This window comes from Entelurus aequoreus, linkage group LG03 (genome assembly GCF_033978785.1).
Source record: "Entelurus aequoreus isolate RoL-2023_Sb linkage group LG03, RoL_Eaeq_v1.1, whole genome shotgun sequence".
In the NCBI taxonomy this organism is placed as follows: Eukaryota; Metazoa; Chordata; class Actinopteri; order Syngnathiformes; family Syngnathidae; genus Entelurus; species Entelurus aequoreus.
Genome location: NC_084733.1, coordinates 30,410,198 through 30,435,230, shown reverse-complemented (window position 1 = coordinate 30,435,230; position 25,033 = coordinate 30,410,198). Strand labels below are relative to the sequence as shown.

At 38.2% G+C, this 25,033-nt stretch overlaps 1 protein-coding gene and 1 non-coding gene across 2 annotated transcripts in view; both read left to right on the top strand.

Annotated features, from left to right (window-relative positions):
- Positions 1-25,033, top strand: part of itgb1bp1 (integrin beta 1 binding protein 1) — a 1,043,117-nt gene that overhangs the window by 960,424 nt on the left and 57,660 nt on the right. The window lies entirely within an intron of this gene.
- On the top strand, positions 20,354-20,426 carry trnak-uuu (transfer RNA lysine (anticodon UUU)). Its single transcript has one exon. It is a non-coding gene; the product is annotated as a tRNA-Lys (tRNA).

Sequence of the window (25,033 nt, the reverse complement as noted above, 5' to 3'; positions counted from 1 at the left end):
GTCGTTGGAACCAACTTGAGTGGGCAAATACTCACATTCGATGGCGTCTGGCACGTTGGAGAGGTGTTCTCTTCACGTATGAATCCTCGTTTTCACAGTTCGGGGCAGATGGCAGACAGCGTGTGTGTCATTGTGTGGGAGAGCGGTTTGATGATGTCAACGTTGTGAATCGGGTGGGGTTAAGGCAGGGGTGTCCAAACCTTTTCCACTGAGGGCCGCACACGGAAAAATGTAAGCATGCGGGGGCAATTTTGATATTTTTCATTTTCAAACCTTAACAAAATATATGGATTTTTTTTTTTTAACCTTTAGGGCTCCCGGGGACCATAAAGGGTCTCAGTCATTAAAATGTAAAAAATAAGTCAAATTATTATTATTTTTTATTTAACGCTTACAGTAAATCTCTATATCAACTTCAGGTTGATATAAAGTAAAAAAAAAAAAAAAAAAAGGTTTTATGCCTTTTCTGTCAAAGACAACTTTGTTTTTTATAGTAAAACTGAAATATGCAGTATTTAGTAATTAGAGCCCTAAAAGATCAATAATGCAGGACACCATTGATTTTAATTATTTAATATTTTTGAGTAATCACAGTGAAATGTTAAATAAAATCCGACTAAATATATTATCGATCCAAAAGGTCCCCCACTCATAAAGTGATACATTTTTATTAGGTTTTTTTTACTTTTAACATTTAAATTACGAGATCAACTTCAGATATATCTGTCGATTTTACATTTGAACTATTATTTTGTTGTATTATGCTCTTTTGACAAATAAAACTTTGATGTTTTTTTATGGCAATCACACAATATATGCAATATTTTTTCCACATAAAACATTTTAAAGTGACATTTTTTAAGTAATAATTCATTGTAACAGAGATGTTTTGTCTTTTTTTTTTTGAGCAATGGCAAAAAAAATAAACAAAGACAAAAGAAAAAAAAACTGCCTGCATGGCAGCTTTGTGTCAACATTGTAACTTTTTCTCGTTAGATTTCTCATTCCACTTTTTTTAAATGTTTTTTTTTATTTTTGCAATACTATCAATTTTGCAATTTTTGCAGAATGTATGAATGGTAAACGATTAGCTGCGGGCCGCAAATGGCCCCCGGGCCGCACTTTGGACACCTCTGGGTTAAGCTATGGGCAAACATATGTTATGGACAACGAACGCAAGTGCATTTTATTAATGGCATTTTCCTGAGGCCCATTGTTGTGCCATTCACCCGAGACCATCACCTCATGTTGCAGCATGAAAATGCACGGCCCCATGTTGCAAGGGTGTCTACACAATTCCTGGAAGCTTAAAAAAACATCCCAGGTCTTGCATGGCCAGCATACCCACCAGACATGTCACCGATTGAGCATGTTTGGGATGCTGTGGATGGGCATATACGACAGCGTGTTCCAGTTCCTACCAATAACCCGCAACTTGGCACAGCCATTGAAGAGGAGTGGACCAACATTCCAAAGGCAACAATCAACAACCTGATCAACTCTATGCGAAGTAGATGTGTGTGAGGCAAATGATGGTCACACCAGACACTGATTGATTTCCTGACCCCCCAGACCCGAATCAAGCAAAACCTCTAATTTCAGAGTGGTCTTTTATTGTGGGCAGCCTAAGGCACACCTGTGCAATAATCATGCTGTTTAATCAGCATCTTGCTATGCCACACTTGTGAGGTGAGATGGATTATCTTGGCAGAGAAGAAATGCTCACTAACACAGATTTAGACAGATTTGTGAACAATATTTGAGAGGAATAGATCTTTTGTGTATATAGTAAAAGTTTTACATCTGAGTTCAACTCATGAAACATGGGAGCAAAAACAAAAGTGTTGCGTTTACATTTTTGTTCAGTATATTTTATTGAAGTCATTTACAAAAATAAAACATGGTCGGCTATAGGCTACTAGGAGCTAGCAGCGAAACAACGGTTAAACACGCAACAGCACACAAGCTAGATATACATAATGAGTGTCATTAATTAAATAATAAAGTCTAAAATAAGATTTTTGTCAAAATGAACACATCAAATTCTTATAGTTGCATAATACTTACAGTCTTTAGGGCAATATTAGAAAGTATTTAGTAACAAACGTGTCTGCATCATCCAACTGTTTGCGTCATGAGTTTCAATCCACTTCAAATTAAAGACAACATAAATCCATTTCAGACGGTTAATAATAAATAGGTTAGTGTTTTTCATACTTACCTGCAATTGTTACATCATTTTGAGTAATTGCACTTGAGCAAACATTTTCGAACATTCCACACTACAAAATAATACAAGTAGGTATGATTTGGGCTACCAATAATACTCGAGGCTACAATATCGGTATTGGAAGTGAAAAAGTTGAATTGAGACACTCAGTGAACATTTAGGCATATGCTTTACCTCAAATCAATTGTGGTGGCGTATGAAGGCAGATCAACCAAGGAATTTAAAGACATTAAGTGGTTCTTCTGTGCATTGCACACACAAACATAAACACCAGTAATTAACAAATGGGTAAAAATAAAGTGATGCAGTGTGTGTGCAGTGCAAATCAATCATGTCATCACCATGCTGACGTCTCATCAAATTCAATTACAAGGTTGACGCTAACTGGTGAATATGTTACAGATAAACTGACAGCGTAGCCCGCTTCCCTCATGTGTATTGATATGAGGACTCTTCTATAGTTCATTAATAGATGATGGAAATATTCAAAAGCTTATTCAAGAGTTTACATAATGGATACATGTAATAAAAGATTCTACGTGCAGAGTGAAGACTGCAGTAAGCCTTGCTCTTTCCTCACACACTTGATGTTGTTTAATGACATTTCTCCTATTGGTGACGCGGCTTTCTCAATTAGTGCGTTCAAAATGACAGTTGTTATATAAACACAATAGAAAGAAAAAAAACACGTACAAGAATGCACATTTGTTAGAAGAGAGAAATTCGAATCTGGAGGAATTTTTTTAAATCAAAGTCCTTTATAAAAAAAATAATAATAATGTGAAACATTTTAAAATCAGTGCATACATATTTGATTGAATACTGTAGGCTTAAATTATAGGCAAGATGGAAGTGCATATTTTATTCTATTTTCTTAATGAGACATTTTCTTTTTTAAATAATTGCCTTTATTTTTCTACATTTTTCCCTTTTTTTGGAAAAATGTCCCGTACTTTAAAAATTCTAATTCGGAAAATTTTGTGACAGACTTTAGGCAAAAACATTTAAGAATATTATCTACAAATAATCCAACAATATATACATACAGGAATATGAGACAAACAACAAACCATCCATCCATCCATCCATCCATCCATCCATCCATCCATCCATCCATCCATCCATCCATCCATTTTTCTACCGCTTGTCCCTCTTGGGGTTGCGGGGGGTACTGGAGCCTAACTCAGATGCACTCGGGTGGAAGGCGGGGTACACCCTGGACAAGTACAACAAACATAATAAAATACAATTTATTTTGTGAAACAATATTATTTGAGCAAAATAAATTCAATAGTGAAAAATAAACAAAAGCAAAAAGTAATATTGTCTCTCAATCAAATGTTTTGGCTTTTTAACTGCAAGTATTTATTCCCTTTGTGAACAATTTAGCAATATACAGGGGTACCTCGGATTGTATTTATTTTTTAGATACGGGCCATCACTCTGGTATTTTTTTGCTTATTTTGCGAACAAAAATGTGAGTTCCAATCAGGCATCAGATATCTTGCGACATAAACAGTGAACTCTGTAAGATCCACCCAACATCCTTCCAGATCATAATACAGGTATAGTTACCTCGCTCCACTGCTGTGCACATGTAGATACGTAGACGCCGCACACACCTGGTTGGCTTGCTGCCAATTATTAGCGCAATTTGTGTTTTATTTTTAACCATATGTGTTTTACCTGATATGTTTTTAGTATTTACTAATAATTGTATTTGTCTCAAAGCCAAACCAAGAGTGGCAACAATAAATCATGAAGCATTTAATACAATGTCAATAAACTATTCTATTCTATTTTAATCTAATCTGAGATTATGGGAGACTGCAGGTAATAAATACAATTTTATATTGTTCTTTAAGTTCAACAAGAAAAGCCCAGCATGTTTAACGCCTTTTAATTTTTACTTTCTGAAATTGTTCTTTGAGTACAATAGAAAACGTACCTCCCGCCTGAACACGGACCTTAACGCCTCGCTCCTGCCCCTGACTTCCTGCCTGTCCCTGGACCTCTAAGCTTGCCTTTCCCTCCCTGGACTTCCGCACCTCGCTCAACACTCCTGGTAACACTCCTCAGATAATCACTACACATAGTCGCACCACACATATTTTGGATTAGTTACACACCTCATTCCTTTGTGATAACAAATAGAGTTAAACGACGTCCCTGCATCTGTGCCGTCTCCTTCCCCTGCTGTACCGTAACAGCTTGCTCTGCATCCTGGGGTCCAGACTAAAGAATGTAAGAAGTTCTCTGTTTGTAAAAAAAAAAAAAAAAAAAAAAAAAAAAATCCCTTGTAATGATATATAGAAACAAATCTTAAAAACTCCACTGTCCAAATAATTTTGCACATCACTGTATTTATCTAATTAAATTGCACATTTGCTAATACACTGACAATAGCCTGCTATTATGTGCCATTACACAGGTCCAGTGAGGATACACACAATAAACACTGATACATCCACTTATGTTTGAAAGGTGTGTTTTGCAGAAGTGGCTTTCTGAGTAAGATAGGATAAACAAAACAACACAAAGTTGACCTATGGATCCGAAAGTCCTTTTAAAATAATTGCTGCAAAACAGACGGTTAACTCTTACGGTTGCTTAAAAAAAAATCTCCATCATCAGTCTGCTGTAACTTGAATGTACTAAGTTAAACCACGTCTGAGATTGCGTCATTTAAAACAGTAAACACAATTTAGGAAAGGTTCGTGTTTACGTGAGCTCCCAAAGAAACAAAGCACGCAATGAAAATCGGACGTTAATGGCAGAGATGAATAAACAGTGAACTCACATCAGTGACGTGCGGTGAGGTTCATGGCTGGTGAGGCACTGACTTCATCACAGTCAGATTTACAAACATGTGAACCCTAAAGAGTATCTTATTCACCATTTGATTGGCAGCAGTTAACGGGTTATGTTTAAATGCTCATACCAGCATTCTTCCCTGCTTGGCACTGGAATTGGGAGTTAAATCACCAAAAATGATTCCCGGGCGCGGCGCAGCTGCTTCCCACTGCTCCCCTCACCTCCCACGGGGGTGAGCAAGGGGATGGGTCAAATGCAGAGGACAAATTTCACCACACCTAGTGTGTGTGACAATCATTGGTACTTTAACTTAACTTTAACTTTATACATACAAACTGTAGCACACAAAAAAGCACATTTAATTAAAAAAAAATTATTATGGTCTTACCTTTACTTATAAATGAAGTCCATGCGCCGCTCCTTTTGAACAAAAGCATCGATAACTTGTTTATAGAAGTCTTCCTTATCTTTCTTCAGTTTTAAAAGTCTCTCTGTATCGATGGAGATCTTCCTTTGATTATTACCTCCTGCTTCGATTGAAAGTCCAGTTTAGAAAACTGTTTTATTTTAGATATGTAATCCTTCCATTTTCTATCGCTTATTCCCTTTGGGGTCGCGGGGGCGCTGGAGCCTATCTCAGCTACAATCGGGTGGAAGGCGGGGTACACCCTGGACAAGTCACCACCTCATCGCAGGGCCAACACAGATAGACAGACAACATTCACACTCACATTCAAACACTAGGGCCAATTTAGTGTTGCCAATCAACCTATCCCCAGGTGCATGTCTTTGGAGGTGGGAGGAAGCCGGAGTACCCGGAGAGAACCCACGCAGTCACAGGGAGAACATGCAAACTCCACACAGAAAGATCCCGAGCCTGGGATTGAACCCCAGACTACTCAGCACCTTCGTATTGTGAGGCAGACGCACTAACCCCTCTGCCACCGTGCTGCCCAGATATGTAATCCTCCATGTTAAAAGTTCAGGCGAGAGGAAAAAATAAACGATCGCTGCTAACTGTTGCTGCTTGTTGTCACTTCTTCTGCAGCCGAGTAGTCGCAAGAATGATCTCTGGGATCACTACCGCCCTCTACCACCAGGAGGCGGGATTACTGCGAGCCTCACCCAGTGCGTCTTCGCAGCTGTTTTATGATTGCTCAGCACAAGAAATACGTTACACACATACAGTTGTTGACAAAATACACTGTACATTATATACCTCAGCTAACTAAACTATGGAAATGTATAGTATAATTCATATAGCAATAGGCTATGTAGGCAACAGGCCAGCAGTTAGCAGAGTCATTGCACAATCCATGGCGAGGCTCAACTGGCTGGTGACTCACCGCCAGTCTCTTCTCAGTATTTGAACGGCAAATGTGAAAATTCAGCGATTTTGAATAAAAATAATCTAAAACTGGTGAAGTTAAATGGAAAATAACTTTATAGTATAATCACTGGATACATGTAACAATTTAATTTTTTTTTTTCTTTTTACATTTTTTTCTTTCCATGATGGCACGTGAGGCCCCGCCTCACCTGCCTCCCCTGGCTGCACGTCACTGACTCACATAGTAGATTATTCTACACATATATACTGTATGTGTTGTCCTTGTAGTGGAAGTCAGCAAGGTGTGTTTCTGTCACCTGTTAGATGGGGACCGAAGGAAAGGTGTCTGTTTCCTGTCTCCCTGCCACCCACCTCCTGTCACTCCATCACAGTGATGCACAGCCATGGCAGCCGCGTGGACACATTATAACTTTACATTTTGTCTTTGGGTGTGTTGTGCATCGAGCAGCACTTTGCTTGTCAACTCAACTTACTCCGCGTGACAGCACAGGCTTTAACTTGACGCAGAGGTCAAGTGCCTGACATCGTTGCTCGTAAAGATGCATTGCAGAGAAACCTGAGGGTTTTTTATCTGACATGGACATTCCGTCTATCTACTCATTAAAACCTCCTTCAGTGGTTAAACTATCGAATCTTTTGCCATCACGATTCAGTTCAAGGGCTAGGATTTGATTATAAATAGTTATTTATGCATCTTTAATAATATTATTATTTTGAATTTAGTATTATATTTAAATATTATTAATATGTATTTAATGGTTGCTTATTTATGCATTAACCTACTGCATCATTTTCTGTTTTCTGTACCTCACCTGCTCTTGATTAGTGATGAGGTGGCTCACCTGCCCCTGATCAATAATCCGGAGGGTTTATCTGCCATTGTCACCTTCCTTGCAACACTGGTTTGTTGACTAATGTTGATGGTTTGCCGTTGGATTTTTGTCTGCCTAGTATCAATCAAAAGACCTTCTTGTCTGCACTTCGCCTGCCGTCTCTGCATCTCGGATACACGAGGCCAGGTATCGTGCGCAATCGCGACAGAATCTACTCATTCATGTCGATGGCTGACATTGTCCTCACATTGTGTGGATATTGTTTTCTCTTTGATTCACTAATCTCAATCAATCATCAATCAATGTTTATTTATATAGCCCTAAATCACAAGTGTCTCAAAGGGCTGATCTACTTGCTAATTTCTGATTACTTTCCGCTGCAACGCGGTTCTATTTAGACTTCTGCTGAAGTGTACAAATAATTTTTTTTGTTTTTTTTAACTACAATATATTCAAGCTAACCTATGAAAACAGCTGATAGGGTCGAGCGGTCAGGTGACCCTTCTGAGGAAGATGACTGTTGATACATGTCAAGGTAAAATATTCCAACTATTATATCGAAATATTGTTCGACTGTAAGAATCTGAAAAGTATATTCAATAATCAGACATAATGAAAATTTTTGAGCGACAACATTTTGTATTATTATTATTGACACTTATTATAGAAATTCCATCTTTTTTTCATTACATTATGCTTTTTCGCCTAAGCTTTCAATTTAGCAGTTATCTCTACCCTTCTCAGCATTGTTGGATAAAACTCCGTGTTTTTGCCAGTTTCTTTTTCTAGCTTTCCAAGTTTTTTACAATGTCAACTTTGGCTTTCCTTTTCTGTGACGCACTGCCACCAGAAGAGGAAAGAATAGACGAAGGGAAAAAAGTAAACAAAAAAAAACAAAACAAAAAAAATTACGTCCTTTTTCAGTGACTACAAAATGTATTCTCCTGCCTGGCACACTTAACTCATTTTGTTTTTGTACATTATTACTGTAATTATTTATGGGAGTGTGTATGTACAAACCATTAGATGTCTTTAAGGTTGCAATCTTTTAAACTTGTCAAGAGGACCTTGTACCTTGTAACTGTCTAAAACTCAGAGAACCAGGCTCTCAATAACAAACATTAATTATTTGTAGGGCTGTCAAAGTTAACGGGATAATAACACATTAACTATAACTTCCTTTAACGGCTCTAATTTTTTAACGAGCATGTGTCCTGACTTCGTTTTGACCCTCGGTCCATTCCGTAGAGTGGGGAAATGTAATGGCGTTCAGTTACCGTTGAGCCACAAGCTCGAAAATCGCTAGCAGAAATGCAAAAACAATAGGGGACTTTATGAAAAACTCAGGTCCAAAGCCAAGTTGTTCTACCGACAAGACAAGACAATTTTATCTCTGATCGCCGTGAGACGACATCATTGGAGCGAAAGCGTGCTGCAGCGATTTGCCGCTTGTAGAGAAGATGCGCCTCACTTCCGTGTTTACGTTACAGTTGAGTGCACTGAAAACATTAAATGTAGATTGCTACTGTGACTGTTTCAGTAAGATGGAATATAATAAACTCAGCAGGAATGAAAGACAGAGGCTGGAAGTCTTTAATATTGTTTATTCTTGTCACTAATATTTGTTTACTTACTTATTGTATATTAATTTATTTACTCATTTATTTAGTCATTGTTCTGTTAGAAACAGATAAAAAAAAATGGGATAAAGTTGCTATGGTACAAAAAAGGGTAAGATTAAATAAGCTCTGCTTGTTCTTACTCCTTTTCGGACATGCTGTGATGAAACAACGTCAAAACATGTCAAGACACCTCTTTTCATACCAATCACACACTTCTGGCTTCACAATAATAGCGCTCCGCGTCACATCCGGTCGAACTACATAACAAAATTAAAAATCAACTTACATTATGATCAAGCTTTGTCAAAGATGTTTTGTATTGTAATCTTTGATATTTCTACCTCCAATAAACGTTTTCTGGCAGATTGAAATAAAGTGTATATTCTTTTATAACCTGTACTGATTGATAGTCCGCAATTACAGAATGTTTAGCAGGCTGAATATTAGACTTTATTATTAAATAGAGAAAGTTAAAACATTATCATGCAGCAATATGAATACAATTAACTTGTGCAACATGTAATGTACAGAATATCAGAAGCCTTTATTTGGGTAGAAATATCACAGATTACATCACCAAACATCTTTGACAAACTATGATCATGTCAATCCACATTTTGTGTTATGAATGCGTGAAACTGGTATCTAAATATGGAAGTGTAGCTCTATCTCTGAATGCAAGGGCAGGAATACAAATTATGCATTCCTAAAAAATACAATATCTGGCAAGACACCAATGCACTGCAGGTAATTTTTTTTTATTGTCATTAAAAAGGTGTTTGTCCTTTTTGTGTTGAGCTGTTTAAAAAGGCTAACGTGTTTCGGCGCAAGCGCATACTGTCATTCCCTCCGCTGCTGGAGCAGCAAGAAGCTCCGCTGAGAGAGCAGCCGGACACGCCCCCTACACGGCCACGGGCAATCTGCAATCAGCGCACATGGATCGGATGAGCCTCAGCAGTATAACGACCAATGCAGCAGATGATCCAGCGCCGGAACGTAGTTCTCTTTTCACAGTAAGCTTCGCGTCTCTGGCTCCTCTCCTGTGTCTGCTCTCCTTGTGCTGACTTGTCCCTGTCATTTCTCTGTTCCAGCAGTATTCTCCGTCGCCTTAGAAGTGTGATGTTCGCCTCACTTCTCTGGATCTCCCACTGGACCCTGACTGCCTCCCTCGATCCTTGACTTCCTTCGCTTTGGACCCGGACCTCAGGACGCCTCTCTCCAGCCCCACGGACCTCACGCTTGGATCACGGACCTCTTTCTGCCCAGCCCCTTTGGACTTGTTCGCCTCTACAACCAACACACACTAACAACAAACTCCTGGTAAATACTATCTTAATTCCTGCACATAATCTTGCATGCACACACATAGTAGCATACACACTCCACTCACTCATCAAAAGCTCAATAAACCCTGTTGAGCATGACTTCCTGTGTCGTACCGTCTCCTTCCCCCTTGTTGTACATAACATAATGTTTAAAAAACGGTTCTTTAAACCAAACTAATTGTCCAGTCATGGTAATTAAAAACCTGAAAATTATCTGTCGACAGTACACTTATTAAAGATGAAAAATGATATCTATCTGCGATTAATCGCGGTTAAATTTGAGTTAATTCAAGATGACTAAACTAACCCCAGACTGAAGGGTTCTTCACTTCGGTAAGAGAGAGTGGAGGCCGAGGAGCGTGATTCACTATCCGAGTAAAAGGAAAGGAAAGAGGGATGCAGACTTTGTTTTTGTGCATGAGAAGACAAATGACAATGGGGGCAAGAGTTAAATTAATTAATTCATCAATTTGAGCGAGGAGGAAAGGGAAGCTTGGCTTATGTAAAAAGAGAAAGACCCTCGATGTGTATTTGTAGATCAGCAGTGCCACCTCTGTTCAAATCAGGGATCTTTTTGTATGTATCTAGCCAATCTATTTGGATAAAAGTATTCGGAGGGAAGGAGAAAGTAGAAGGAATTAGAAAGGGGAAGGGCTTGGATAAAAATGGCCAATCTCTCCATTCCCATGTGACTGGGTTGACATTTTTATTACACCTTTCATCCACACCTCCTACCTTGAAGGTTCTAAATTAACCTAACACATGTTTTTCGCGTGCATGTGTACAGTACGAACATGCAATATAACACAGAAAGACCCAATTAAGTCAACTGCACGCAAGCCCAGAGCATCCTGCAAATGAAACTGTCAGCATCTATAGTTTATTAGCACTCTCAAAGGAGGTGCATGCCATATGAGAGCGAGAATAAATAGACACACACGGAGAGATGAGTTTCATCACAGTGCTGATTAGGACATAAGTCCGTCCTATGAGGGTAGTTTCTATTACAATTAAACTAATCTGACAATAGCCAGGAGAGAGGGGCAACACCCACATATTATTATCATACCTTGTAGCAGTGGTGTGTCGTCAGGGCCAGCAAGGCCTTCTCTGCTGGCCTAACATAACCAGAAATCATGATCATAATTCAATATAAAAGTAATTTTTGATTTACTTTCCCTAAATATCTAAAAGTATTCCTATTCTCTTCATGTCATATTATGCTCCTTCCAGTGCTGTTGTTTTTAGGTTAGAGTTTTTATCCAATCAGAATTCAGCTAGTTTATGTTGCCATGCTGTACCAAATCTGCCCGAAGCCTTCAGAATCAACAATGCCTGTGCACTGAACGGGCACATGCAGTTGATAGAAAATTGCGATAGCCAATCAGATCAGGAGTTGTTGTCGGTAAGGCCTTCTAGCTGGCCTCACGTTGAACGTGACATTTATGCGTCCTGTGATTGGATACTCACTGGTTTGAGCCGCGGCGGTGCTATGCAGATTAGCAGAGCCACATCCGTGACCGTTAGCGGATGAATTTAATTATTAAATCTTAAATTAATCAAACTAAATTGTATTTCAAATTTACTTTCCATAGCTACATAAAAATATGTTATCATCATGTCAGGCTCAAGTGTTGCTTGTTTTTACGTTAGAGCTTTTATCCATTCAGAAGTCAGCTGGCTTGTTGCCAGGGCTTTATGAATTTGGCCGCAGCCTTCTGAAACAACATAGTGTAAACAAACAGAACACATACAGTTGATAGACAGTTGCGATAGCCAATCAGATCACAAGTTGTTGACAGTAGCCTATCTAGGTAGCCTGACGTTAACGAGACTGTGATTAGATTCTCACTTGTCATTCCAAAGTATCCAATCACAAGTTGCAATTTACTGAAGCAGAAAGTGTTGCATCGTAGCCATACCGGGCTAGCAGAGAAATCACCAATACTCACTTTTTTTAACCCACAAAGAAGGAGAACAAAACGCTGATTAGATGGCAGATATATATTTGCAAGGCCATTTTCAAGAAGGATATTGAAAGAGAAACTACATCTTGTGAGACAATGTCGGCCAACCCCGGAAGCTAGCTCAGCTGTCCCGGCGATGAAATGGGGAAATGCCCGCCACTTCCCCTGGAATCAACCGACTACGAGCGGTACCACTGGCGTTGAATGTGTGCTACAAATTGTGAGTTCAAATATTTTATTTCTTTATTTTTTTCATGTTTAATGTTTTATACAATTAAAATTTTGACAGTACCACATAAGATATCTTTTAATCGCTGATGCGGGTTTATTGATTTTTAAATGCACCAGAAAATAGCCCATTTTGTGCACTGTTGGTGGTGATTCACTTCCCAGTAGTGTGTAAATGTGTTTCAGTATAGTATTTATCCAGCAATGGTGTTGAGGTGACATCAATGATGGTATTTTGAGAGGTAATCATTGAAGTCGGACATCACTGAATGCCTAGGTGGGAAACGCACAGCCCGCCACTGCCAAATAGTAAATGGTAGTACACATACAAACAGGCGTATACGTAGCGGACTGTCTTAAAAAAAGATAGAAAACGCTCAAATTTAACGTTCCACATTTCAAGTTAGCTTGATGCTAATTTACATTGGATTTGCCAATACATGCTACTTATTTCTATTGGTGATTTTACATGGCGATTTCAACACCTCCAGATTTGTCAATCAAAAATACAACGAAGATGCATGTTGCAATCTAATAGCTAGTGCAGACCTGGGCATTCTGCGGCCCGCGGGCCGCATCCGGCCCTTTGTGCGTCCCTGTCCGGCCCGCGTGAGGCCAATTATAAATTACAAAATAAATTTTAAAAAGTATCTATGTCGAGTGTGCAATACAACGGTGCTGCTTTTGTTTTGAAAATCGTTATTTGTATTACTTCCGTGTGGACGTATGCGTGATTGTGAGTGAATGTGAACAACTGCAATTACAAAATAAAGTTGAAAAAACATCTATGTCCTGCGCGCAATACAACTGTGCTGCTTTTATTTTGAAAAGTATTATTTATGGGCGTGTGTCCGTGTGTAACCTGCGAGTGAAGGTGCACATGCAGCGACAAGTGATGCACGGTTTACACCCGAGACGCCAAAAAGAGAAAAGTTGATGAGGAATGGCGTGTTTTCAACAACACATGAACTGCAAAGCAACGTCCCCTCACCTAAGGTGCGTGCCTGCGCAATTGCGCACTGCTCAAGCGTCCGCTGCGCGCAGCAAGTATATGCCGCGCACCAAATCAAATCCCATCTGAATTCTAAACAAAATAAACATATTTATTCTATGGAATTTTGCAATGCAACTTTGAGTGACAGTGACAACAAGCGGCCCTAATGGTGTTCGTCAACACCGTTCAATTGAACACCGTTCAATTATTGTAACGTCTATCGAGATGCTTCGAGGACAGGAATTATATCGATCACTTTATTGAACAAAACTGTTTATATTCGGACATAACCGCACCAAAAACATGAGTAAAACAATTATATCTCGAAAAACTAGTCATTTTCTGCTGTACAAACCAGGCCAAAACCAACTTGTCATCTGTCACCAACACGCATAGCACTAAACCACTGGTGCGTTTAAGGCCACACAAAAAGTCGGACAACTCAAACACCACACAAAGTTACACTATGACTCCTCAGTCATACGTGTGCTTATTTTACTGTCATTTATTATTAATGTTCATTTATATATATTAGTCATGGAATGCTGTTACACACACTATGTTTAAGTATTACTATTATTATTATTATTATTATTATTTATCTTACGGTATATATCAAAAATAATATTGAGCAAAATTTAATTGAAATATTGTCGATGTGGCCCTCCAGCAGTGCTCGGGTAGCTCATGCGGCCCCCAGTAAAAATTAATTGCCCACCCCTGAGCTAGTGTGTAATAAATACAATACTTACAGTTTGATCTACCAAAGGCTTGCATGTATTAAAACAAGTGCAAAATTGATAGTGCATGCTAAGCGCAGCTGCTAAATTTATGTGCAGAGGATTGCGTCTCTTAATTAAGTAAAATAGAGAGTGCAATCCATTTGGCGTGTCTGTCTTCATGTATATGCAGAATATATGCTGATTATCAAAACGCCCACAATAGTGAGAGGTAAGGTGCAAAAGTAGTCATTTAGTGCTCAAGGCGGAACCTTTTTCATATGTATTTAGTTCGACATCTACATGCAAAGTGGCACAGTTACGCACAAATGGTTGTGAGAAAGAAGGCAAGTGCGCTGCAAAGACCGAAGATGGAGAGAGACTCCTCCGTCTGCGTGCATGTTGATATATTTGGACTGTCATAAATAATATCAGAGATATTGTCTATTCAACAATGACATTATGTATTTATATAACTCCTGGATGACTTCAGGGGCTCATCAAAACTGATTTAATTGATTTATTTTATTTTTCACTGAAACTAAAGGGCTAAGACCAACTTCTGAAAAACAACCCCACACCATAATTCCTCCTCCACCAAATTTCACACTCGGCACAATGCAGTCCGAATTGTAGCGTTCTCCTGGCAACCTCCAAACCCAGACTCGTCCATCAGATTGCCAAATGGAAAAGCGTGACTGATCAGTCCAGAGAAGGCGTCTCCACTGCTCTAGAGTCCAGTGGCGACGTGCTTTACACCACCGCATCCCACGCTTTGCTTTTCGGTGATGTATGGCTTGGATGCAGCTGCTCGGCCATGGAAACCCATTCCATGAAGCTCTCTGCGTACTGTACGTGGGCTAATTGGAAGGTCACATGAAGTTTGGAGCTCTGTAGCAACTGACTGTGCAGAAAGTCTTTGCACTATGCGCTTTAGCATCCGCTGACCGCTCTCTGTCAGTTTACGTGGCCTACCACTTGGTGGCTGACTTGTTGTTGTTCCCAAACGCTTCACTTTTCTTATAATAAAGTTGACTTTGGAATATTTAGGAGCGAGGAAATTTCACGACTGGATTCGTTGCATAGGTGGCATCCTATGACAGTTCCACGCTGGAAATCACTGAGAGCGGCCCATTCTTTCACAAATGTTTGTAGAAATAGTCCTCATGCCTAAGTGCTTGATTTTATGCACCAGGCCAAGTGATTAGGGCACCTGATTCTCATCATTTGGATGGGTGGCCAAATACTTTTGGCAATATAGTGTCTATAGTTTGCATTTTATTATTTGAATCTTAGTAGCTCAAGTCATTACAGTTTGAATACTTTGTACGGCTTAACAAAAAATTTAAAATGAAACTTTAATGGCAAAGACTACTTCCTGACTACGGCAACACACCTATGACAAACTGAAATAATGTATACTAACAAATGGGACTCAGACGTCTGTGAAAACAAGCTATACCAACTGGACAGCAAAGTTAGCATTATTAGCTCATTGTTATATGTTAAATATTTTAATGTTTATTTTATCATTGAACAAATTAATATTTATTACAGCATGAACACACACAAAAATACAGAGAGTTACCAATTACCAGGTATCGTATCAGTTCAAATGTGGTACACATCCCTATCTCTAACTTTCCATAAGAATAAGCCGATACTGATGATGATCTAGGAACATTCCCAAAAGAAATTACTGTCTTGTGAAAGAATAATGTGCAAAAAAACCACTCAATCGACTTGCATGCACACAATGTTGATGTGATGTAATTTCATTTGTGTGAATAAATAGTGCAAAGAAGAGTTAAATGGGAACGCACGCACAGATATGACTCATTCAATGGCTCAGTGTCTCTCAGAGGAATTACATAATCATCTATTCACTTTACGACCCTTCGAAATTCCTATTTAATGATTTCTCTTTGGACGCGCATTACAGCGAATGAAAATGCAAAAAAAATACCAGTAGTTTCACTTATTTAGCAGTTGAATGCAAAATACATCTAAATTATGGCACAAACATAACAATAAGATGAATAAATAAATAATAATTATTAATTATAAGAAAGAAAAATGACTTACTTTTTATTAAATCACCAAGGCACCATGGACCCTGGAACAGAAAAAAGCCATTCTACTTATTGTCATAATAGTCTCATAGGCTTGCTATTGATTACATGGAATTATGAATAATATGTACGTAAACAGTAACCACAATCAAATGTAATAAGTAAAGGAAAATTCCAGGCAGAGGTTGGTATATTACTCACGCTTATAGAACACATACAAAATAGCCTAAATATTTTGCATAAGCATTTTTTTTAAATGTAAAGATTTATTAAAAGTAGTGCTGTCAAATTATTTAATTCGACAGCACTACCTTTGCATTGTGATTGATTATGATTAATTACAGCAATTTACTTGCAAAATTTAAATTAACCTTAAAAAATACCTCAATATGTTATGAAATATAAACTTCCTAGTATTAGAAATAATTACTAAATCGAGTTTGAAAAGATAAATGATTATACAAATTGTTTTAAAAAAATTAAATACTCGTACTGTCGAATAATTACATAAATAAATTATTATAGAATTTTTGAGAATAAATAAATAAAAAATGTATATTACAAATCACAATTTTTGAATTGTGATCAATCATGAATTTACTTGCTTGCAAAATTTGTATTAACTTTCAATAACACCACAATATTTTTTTGATATTAATTTATTAGTATTAAAAACAATTACTAAATCAAATTGAAAAAACAACAACAATATTATAAAGTTGTTAAAAAATAAAAATACTCGTGTTGTCAAGTGACAATGTTTTTAATCAGATTAATCACACTTGAATTCTAATTCATCATGATTAATCACAGTAAATTACTTCCTTGCAAAAATGTAAAAATAACTTAAAAATATATATATATATTTTAACACATGCAGTTGTATTGTCAGAGTGACATACGCGTCCAAAATGTTTTACCAAATATACATGATGGATTTTTAATGTATTCGGTTTGAAGCAAAATTTGTCACACAGCACACCACTCAGAGTCTTCTCACTCATGCATCTTTGACTTGATCCCTGACCGTATGACAGACCACGGTGCCAATTAGGTAACCATCTGCGGTTAAAGTAAAGGATTATGTGGGGTCAAAATACATTTGGTGATTACTCTGCGCTGATATATGAATAATGTGATATTTCGTTAACTCGTTAAATTTGACAGCCCGAATTTAAAATGTGCACGTACAATGAATGGAATTTCGTCAACCTGCACCACCATCTCTTCGTTTTCTAGTATTTACCTTTAAAAGTTTTTTTTTGCTAAATAAATGACTAAACGTGGTTAAAAAATATGTCTTCCTGAAGCAGACAATTTGATATTCTGCATTCAAAGTGACAATTTTATCCTGTCAAGAAGCTAAATGTTGGCAGCAAACATGCTACTGATGTTGATGTTGTTCTCTCGACTTCATATTTGCATTCTGCTCCTCTTTATACCAGCATTAGTGCCCAACTTCACACGCCAAACATAATCCATGTGGACCATAGGGACAAACAACAAGTCAAATACACTCACAGGGAAAAAAGGTTGTGTTGTTACAGTTTGTGTAGCAGATAATTCAAGTCTGTCCCTTGTGTCCCTTACAATTCATGCTCTGGCAAACCCACTTTCCTTTGTGTTCTTTCTTCACGTTTAATTTTAGTTTTTTGTATGTTCCCTTATAGTATCTTCTGGTGATTTTGACTGCATGGGTAAGATAATGGATGTTGATTTCCCTTCCGCTGTCTACTCACCTGACATTTTATGTAACAATCAGATGCAATTATATTGTTCATTGTCTTCTTGATTAAAATCTGAAGTGAAAAATGAAAAAATGACTGAACATCTTCAATGGTTTTTAAAAGCAACATTTTTTTCACAGTTTACAATAGAGCCAGGGCCGGTTTTAGGCAGGCATATACTGTAGGCATAATAACACATTATTATGCCTAATTTGGACAACCAGGTATGGTGAAGATAAGGTACTTTTAAAAAAATGTATAAAATAAAATAAGAAAAATAAATTTAAAACATTTTCTTGAATAAAAAAGAAAGTAAAACAATATAAAAGCAGTTACATAGTTTAATTTAGTCTTTATTTGAAGGGACAATGCACAGAAACATTAAGCTCAAAGACAGATGTGTTCTGTACCAGATTATAGCTAATTTCCATCTGCAGTCCCTGGCTACCTAAATTAAAGGGATACAAAAATCATGCAATAAAATTATGACAATAAAAACATACTATAGCATGTTTTTAAATTAAGAAAAGTCATAAAATGCCCTTTAATGTACACATACTTAATATGCAATACAACCACACCTCATTTACATCATCACAGAAAGACAATACATGCTTTTGTTCACATCTGTCATCATTTGTAAAAACATAGAAATTAGTAATTAATGAAAATTAGTAAAATTAACTGTTAAAGGTTAGTACTATTAGTGGACCAGCAGCACGCACAATCATGTGTGCTTACGGACTGTATCCCTTGCAGACTGTATTGATATATAATGTAGGAACCAGAATATTAATAACAGAAAGAAACAACCCTTTTGTGTGAATGAGTGTAAATGGGGGAGGGAGGTTTTTTGGGTTGGTGCACTAATTGTAAGTGTATCTTGTGTTTTTTATGTTGATTTAATTTTAAAAAATGTTTTTAAAAAAAACAAAAAAACCATGCCGATAATAAAAAAAACCGATACCAATAATTTCCGATATTATATTTTAACGCATTTATCGGCCGATAATCGATATTATCGGACATCTCTACTACTAGTGGGCGTGTTGCATGTGATTTACTAAGACTGCGTGTACAATTGTGAAGTGGCGCAGAAAGCCTTAATTAAATGAGGATTGTGCATGTACAAGGCATCACCACGGAGACACTGCACACCCATTCCAACATGCCGGAGACATCTACCACTTTTTATGGGCATTTTAGAAGCAGTCGTGCAGTGCATCGACATTGACACCTTTTTTTTTTACCGCTCAAGGTGCATGGGAGAGAGGCTGCACTTACTCTGCTCAATACGCAAAAATGCATACTTCAAGAAGTTTTATTTGTATAAGAAATAATTTAATGATATATATTCTATGTAAAAAAAAAACAACAACACTGTAGAGGTTGCCCTCTAGTGGGTTCTTCAGACCACCACACACTGCCAGGAGAGCCAGGAATTCTGGGTATAACACTGTTTTGTTTTCATATAATAGTGCAAAGTCTTTTGCTTTCCAGCAAACTGTCTTTCTCTCCTGTGTCCGCTCAGCAGCACCTCCAACTCCAACTACTCGTCTCATCACGGCTGCTGCTAATAATGGCTACAGGTGATTAGATAGCAAGGCCCACCTGGGCCATCTACGCACCTGTCGCTGTCTTCGAGGCCGGTCCTGGCAACACCCCGTTCCGCGGCAGGCCCGCAGGCCACGCCCCCGTCCACAAACACGTTATTAAAAAATACTAAAGGACAGCAAAACGCATCAGATTAATTTGTTTTATTCAGCCCCTTAAGTCCTCTGGCAGATATATAATTATGTTGGCGAATAGACGATATGTCTAATTTTTTTTTTTCTGACCATCCAAAAATGTTGACACACACACGTAGGACAGAGGATTGTCACCTGTCAATCATGTGTCCTGCAACCATGTGTGCAACTGTCAGTTTGGACAGTTATTAAATAAAACACAAAATAGTGCTTGCAAAACAAGTGTTGATTAATCACATTGCGCGTGCTAAATAATCATATTTGCATTTTATCCTCCCAGTGTTTTGATGGTCAGCGTATATTTTGCGGATTAATGGAGACAGAGATGCAAAATGGTTGCACGCCTTATTCTACTCGCTTAACAGACACAATCCACTTTGCACATTGTTAGTAATATCAGTTTTGCGTGTGCTATCAAGTTTGTACATGTTTCAGTACACGCAAACCTTTAGTAGATCAGGCCCTATGTGTCCAACTCAAACCTGGAAAAGAGGATTGCACTTTGTCAGGCCTCTACCTTCACACCTGAACAAGTTGGGTGTCCCACCTGAAAACTAAGCTCCTGCTGGTAGCTCTTAGCCGAAATAAGGTGGATATCTCTCAGGGAAACTAAAAAATTGAAGTATATTGAATAAAAATGTATCCTTTGTCCACATTTTATTACCCATCGCAGCATTTATTTTAATGTGATGGCCTAATTCTTAAACTGAATTTAACTTTAGAGCCTGGATAGCTCAGTCGGTAGAGCATCAGACTTTTAATCTGAGGGTCCAGGGTTCAAGTCCCTGTTCAGGCGGTTCATCTCTTTATTTACCATGAATTAATTACGTGGACCCCGACTTAAACAAGTTGGAAAACTTATTCGGGTGTTACCATTTAGTGGTCAATTGTACGGAATATGTACTGAAATGTGCAATCTACTAATAAAAGTTTCAATCAATCAATCAAAACCTGTAGGACTTTACACACAATTGTCAATATTTACAAAATTAAAAACTATAGTAGCCTTGTGAATAAAACAAAAACATTCTTCTCAAACTAGCCTTAAAGTTTCTGCATTCTACACTCATTCTCATAACAACATAGTCTTTTTTTTTTTTCAAGTTGTGTTTTACTGTACCAACTAACATTTCCCGTTATTCTTTTAAATTATATTTATTCAATTGAGTGCTCTTACCAGTAAGCATGTAAACACCTGCAGCGTGACGAAGTTCACATTGACGCAAATAATGCTATCCTACATATTCGTTTTCATCGCCATTTAAACAGGAATAACAACTGATAGCTCTTTTCAACCAAACAACTCACTTTAACAGAACACCTGAAGAAGCAAATACATGCAGCTTTAAAGGCCTACTGAAACCCACTACTACCCACCACGCAGTCTGAGTTTATATATCAATGATGAAATCTTAACATTGCAACACATGCCAATACGGCCGGGTTAACTTATAAAGTGCAATTTTAAATTTCCCGCTAAACTTCCGGTTGTAAAACTCCTTTGGATATGACGTATGCGCGTGACGTAGCCAGTAGAACAGAGGTATGGCTCCCCCATTGAGGCCAATACAAAAAGCTCTGTTTTCATTTCATAATTCCACAGTATTCTGGACATCTGTGTTGGTGAATCTTTTGCAATTTGTTTGATGAACAATGGAGATTGCAAATAAGAAAGTTGTAGGTGGGATCGGTGTATTAGCGGCTGGCTGCAGCAACACAAGGAGGACTTACTTGGATAGCAGACGCGCTAGCCGATGCTAGCCACCAACCGATGCTAGCCGCCAACCACATCTGTGATCGGGTGAAGTCCTTCGTCGCGCCGTCGATCGCTGGAACACAGGTGAGCACGGGTGTTGATGAGCAGATGAGGGCTGGCTGGCGTAGGTGGAGCGCTAATGTTTTTATCATAGCTCTGTGAGGTCCGGTTGCTAAGTTAGCTTCAGCGTCGTTAGCAACAGCATTGTTAAGCTTTGCCAGACTGAGAATTATTAACCGTGTAGTTACATGTCCATGGTTTAATAGTATTGTTGATCTTCTGTCTATCCTTCCAGTCAGGGAGTTCTTTATTTTGTTTCTAACTGCATTTGAGCCAGATGTTTTCACGTTAGCTCAGTAGCTAAAGAGCTTCGCCGATGTATTGTCGTGGAGATAAAAGTCACTGTGAATGTCCATTTCGCGTTCTCGACTCTCATTTTCAAGAGGATATAGTATCCGAGGTGGTTTAAAATACAAATCCGTGATCCACAATAGAAAAAGGAGAGAGTGTGGAATCCAATGAGCCAGCTTGTACCTAAGTTACGGTCAGAGCGAAAAAAGATATGTCTTGCACTGCATTCTAGTCCGTCAATCTAATGATCCTCATCCACGAATCTTTCATCCTCGCTCAAATTAATGAGGTAATCGTCGCTTTCTCGGTCCGAATCGCTCTAGCTGCGTTGAAAACAATAGGAAAATATGAGGAAGTGAACAACTGACTACATCATGCTACTTCCGGTAGGGGCAAGGCTTTTTTTAATCAGAGACCAAAAGTTGCGAACTTTATCGTCGTTGTTCTATACTAAATCCTTTCAGCAAAAATATGGCAATATCGCGAAATGATCAAGTATGACACATAGAATGGATCTGCTATCCCCGTTTAAATAAAACAATTCATTTCAGTAGGCCTTTAACTTACAGTTGTGTCGATGTCTCAATCGATGGCTCGCCTGCTGGTGGCATCTTATATACCGTAAAAAATAAAATGTGTCCTCTTCACTTTATCCCACCTATTATGATGTGGATAGAACATGTTAAATCCACACTTTTGTTTTTGGCTATGCCGCCGCGATGAGAAATCTAACTTCCTCATATCAGAAGGAAAAGCATCTTATTGGCTCACCTTTGTCGCCATCTCCCACCCTCTCTCATATTGTACGCTATTAAAGAACTGTGATTGGATATATTCTGAAATGTGCCCCACCTATTTACATGACAAAATTAAATATGAATGGACTTTGTTTCTGACAACTTTTAGTCTCGTTTTTATTCGTCGACACAGGTTTACTGAGGGCTGAGGGGAGGGATGTGTGTGTCTAGCGGAGCTGACACAAGGGATGGACAGAGAAGAGGGAAGATGATATCATAAAGGTGTTGTAGTGTGTCCCTTTTTCAGCGGATTTCTCCGCTAGTTTGGATTATTTTGTGAACTTGTCACACATACATTTTTGGGTATATTAAAATATACTTTCTCAACTTCAAGCATTTTGATTTGAAAGGGCAAGACATTTATTTGAGGGGGCTCTGCCTCCTCTTGCCCTTATGTAGAGCCGGCCCCGGATAGAGCTCATAACACCAAATATATAATTAATTTACTGAAATTTTAACTAAAAACTAAAAAACCAACCATTTTAACATGTAAATTTACAATAATGTACAGCATTTACCTTAGAAAAAGGACTTCTACGGTATCTCCCTAGAGCTGCTTCTCTGTCAAATACACCATCAGCAGCTTCCCCATACACCCAAAGTTGGATATGACGCGGTCATTCAGGTCCATAAAATACCGATCACGTTGTTCCCGAGATAGTCTTATATAGAAATCTTTTTTTTTGTACCCTTTTCTTTTTGAAAAAAATACAATAAAATGATCCCCAAACCAGACGTGACATGAATGGTGGATTGTGCTGCCACGTCACAGAATGGCTCAACTAGTGTAGTTAGTCACACTTGACTAACTATACTAGAGCAAGCTCGGACACAAGCAACTAGAGCGTCGGGTGAGGAGTCAGTTAAGCTAAAACTAGCCAGCGCCAGGCTGAAAAATTCTGCAAACATAGCATTTCTCGTAGAACAATACACAACGACCCACATAATGTTTTTTCTGTAGTGACTGTGCCAGAGGTGGACATGTATTGTACTGAGGTGGCAAATTATGACGCGTTCAATCTATCGCAGCACCAAGCAAATAATCTCCAGATCCTTACCATATCAATTCCTAGATGTGATCGAAATGATTTAAAGCACACCACGCCATATAGACGTAACATTATTAATATCAGTACTAATGATACCATTAACAAAAATGCCTTAAAACAAATAGCCCACTACCTATAAACTCCTAGCCATTATGGACAACACCTCCCACCCACTACACTCGGACCTTGCGGAGAGAATGAGCATGTTCAGTGGAAGGCTCAGACTCCCAAAATGCAACACGGAACGACACAGGAGGTCCTTCATACCGACAGCCATCAGACTGTATAATGCATATGATCCTTGACTGCACTTAAATGTAGAGTATATGTAGAATATAATTATATTATTTATATATTATATATATATAATATATTATATATATTATATTATTTATTATTCTTGTCTTGTGAGCGAACTGTGGTGCTGAATTTCCCCCAGGGATCAATAAAGTACTTTCTATTCTGTTCCATTCTATTCTATAATATGGGCTTTTTAAACATCAGATCATTGCCTCCCAAAGTGCTATTAGTTAATAAGGTCATTAAAGACAACAATCTTAACATCATTGGTCTCAGTGAGACTTGGCTAAAACCAGATATGTTTTTTTCCACTTAATGAGGCATCTCCTCCTAACTATACAAATGCACATATTGCCCGTCCCCTTAAAAGGGGTTGGGGAGTCGCACTAATATCCAATGAAAACCTTAACCTTACCCCTAACCTAAGTATTAAATATAAATCATCATAAATCCATCTGGCTGTTATCTATTTCCCCCCTGGGCCCTATTCTGACTTTATCAGCGAATTTTCTGAATGTTTTGCTGATCTAGTTACGCACGCAGATAATGTAATTAGAATGAAGGATTTTAAAATCCTCTGTGCGTGGCACTCCAGATTATAATTGATACACATTTTCTTACACAAATAATAAATGAACCCATGCATTGCTACGGTAATACAATAGATCTAGTCCTTGTGTAGGGTGTCACCACCTCCAAAGTTATGGTACTCCCGTACACTATAGTTATGTCCTATCACTACCTTATAAAATTTGAAAGTTCTGACTCATTGTCAAGAAACCACTAATAACCACTGCTTTAGCAGCCGCAACATTAATGCTGTCACAACGATGACTCTTGCTGGCCTACTGCCCTCGGTAATGGCACCATTCCAAAATTATATGGGGTCTATCGATAACCTCACTAACAACTTCAACGATGCCCTGCGCAACGCCATTGATGGTATACCACTGCTAAAGCTATAAAAAAAGGCCCCTAAAAGGCGTACCCCCTGATTCCCAGAAGAAATCAGAGCTCTTAAACTATCATGTAGAAAGCTGAGAGCTCCCATTAACTCCACGATTGTTAGCAGACTTTTTATTTAGTTATTTATGAATTTTAGAATGCATAAGAAAATGAAAAACCTATGTGTTCATGTCTTATATAAGGA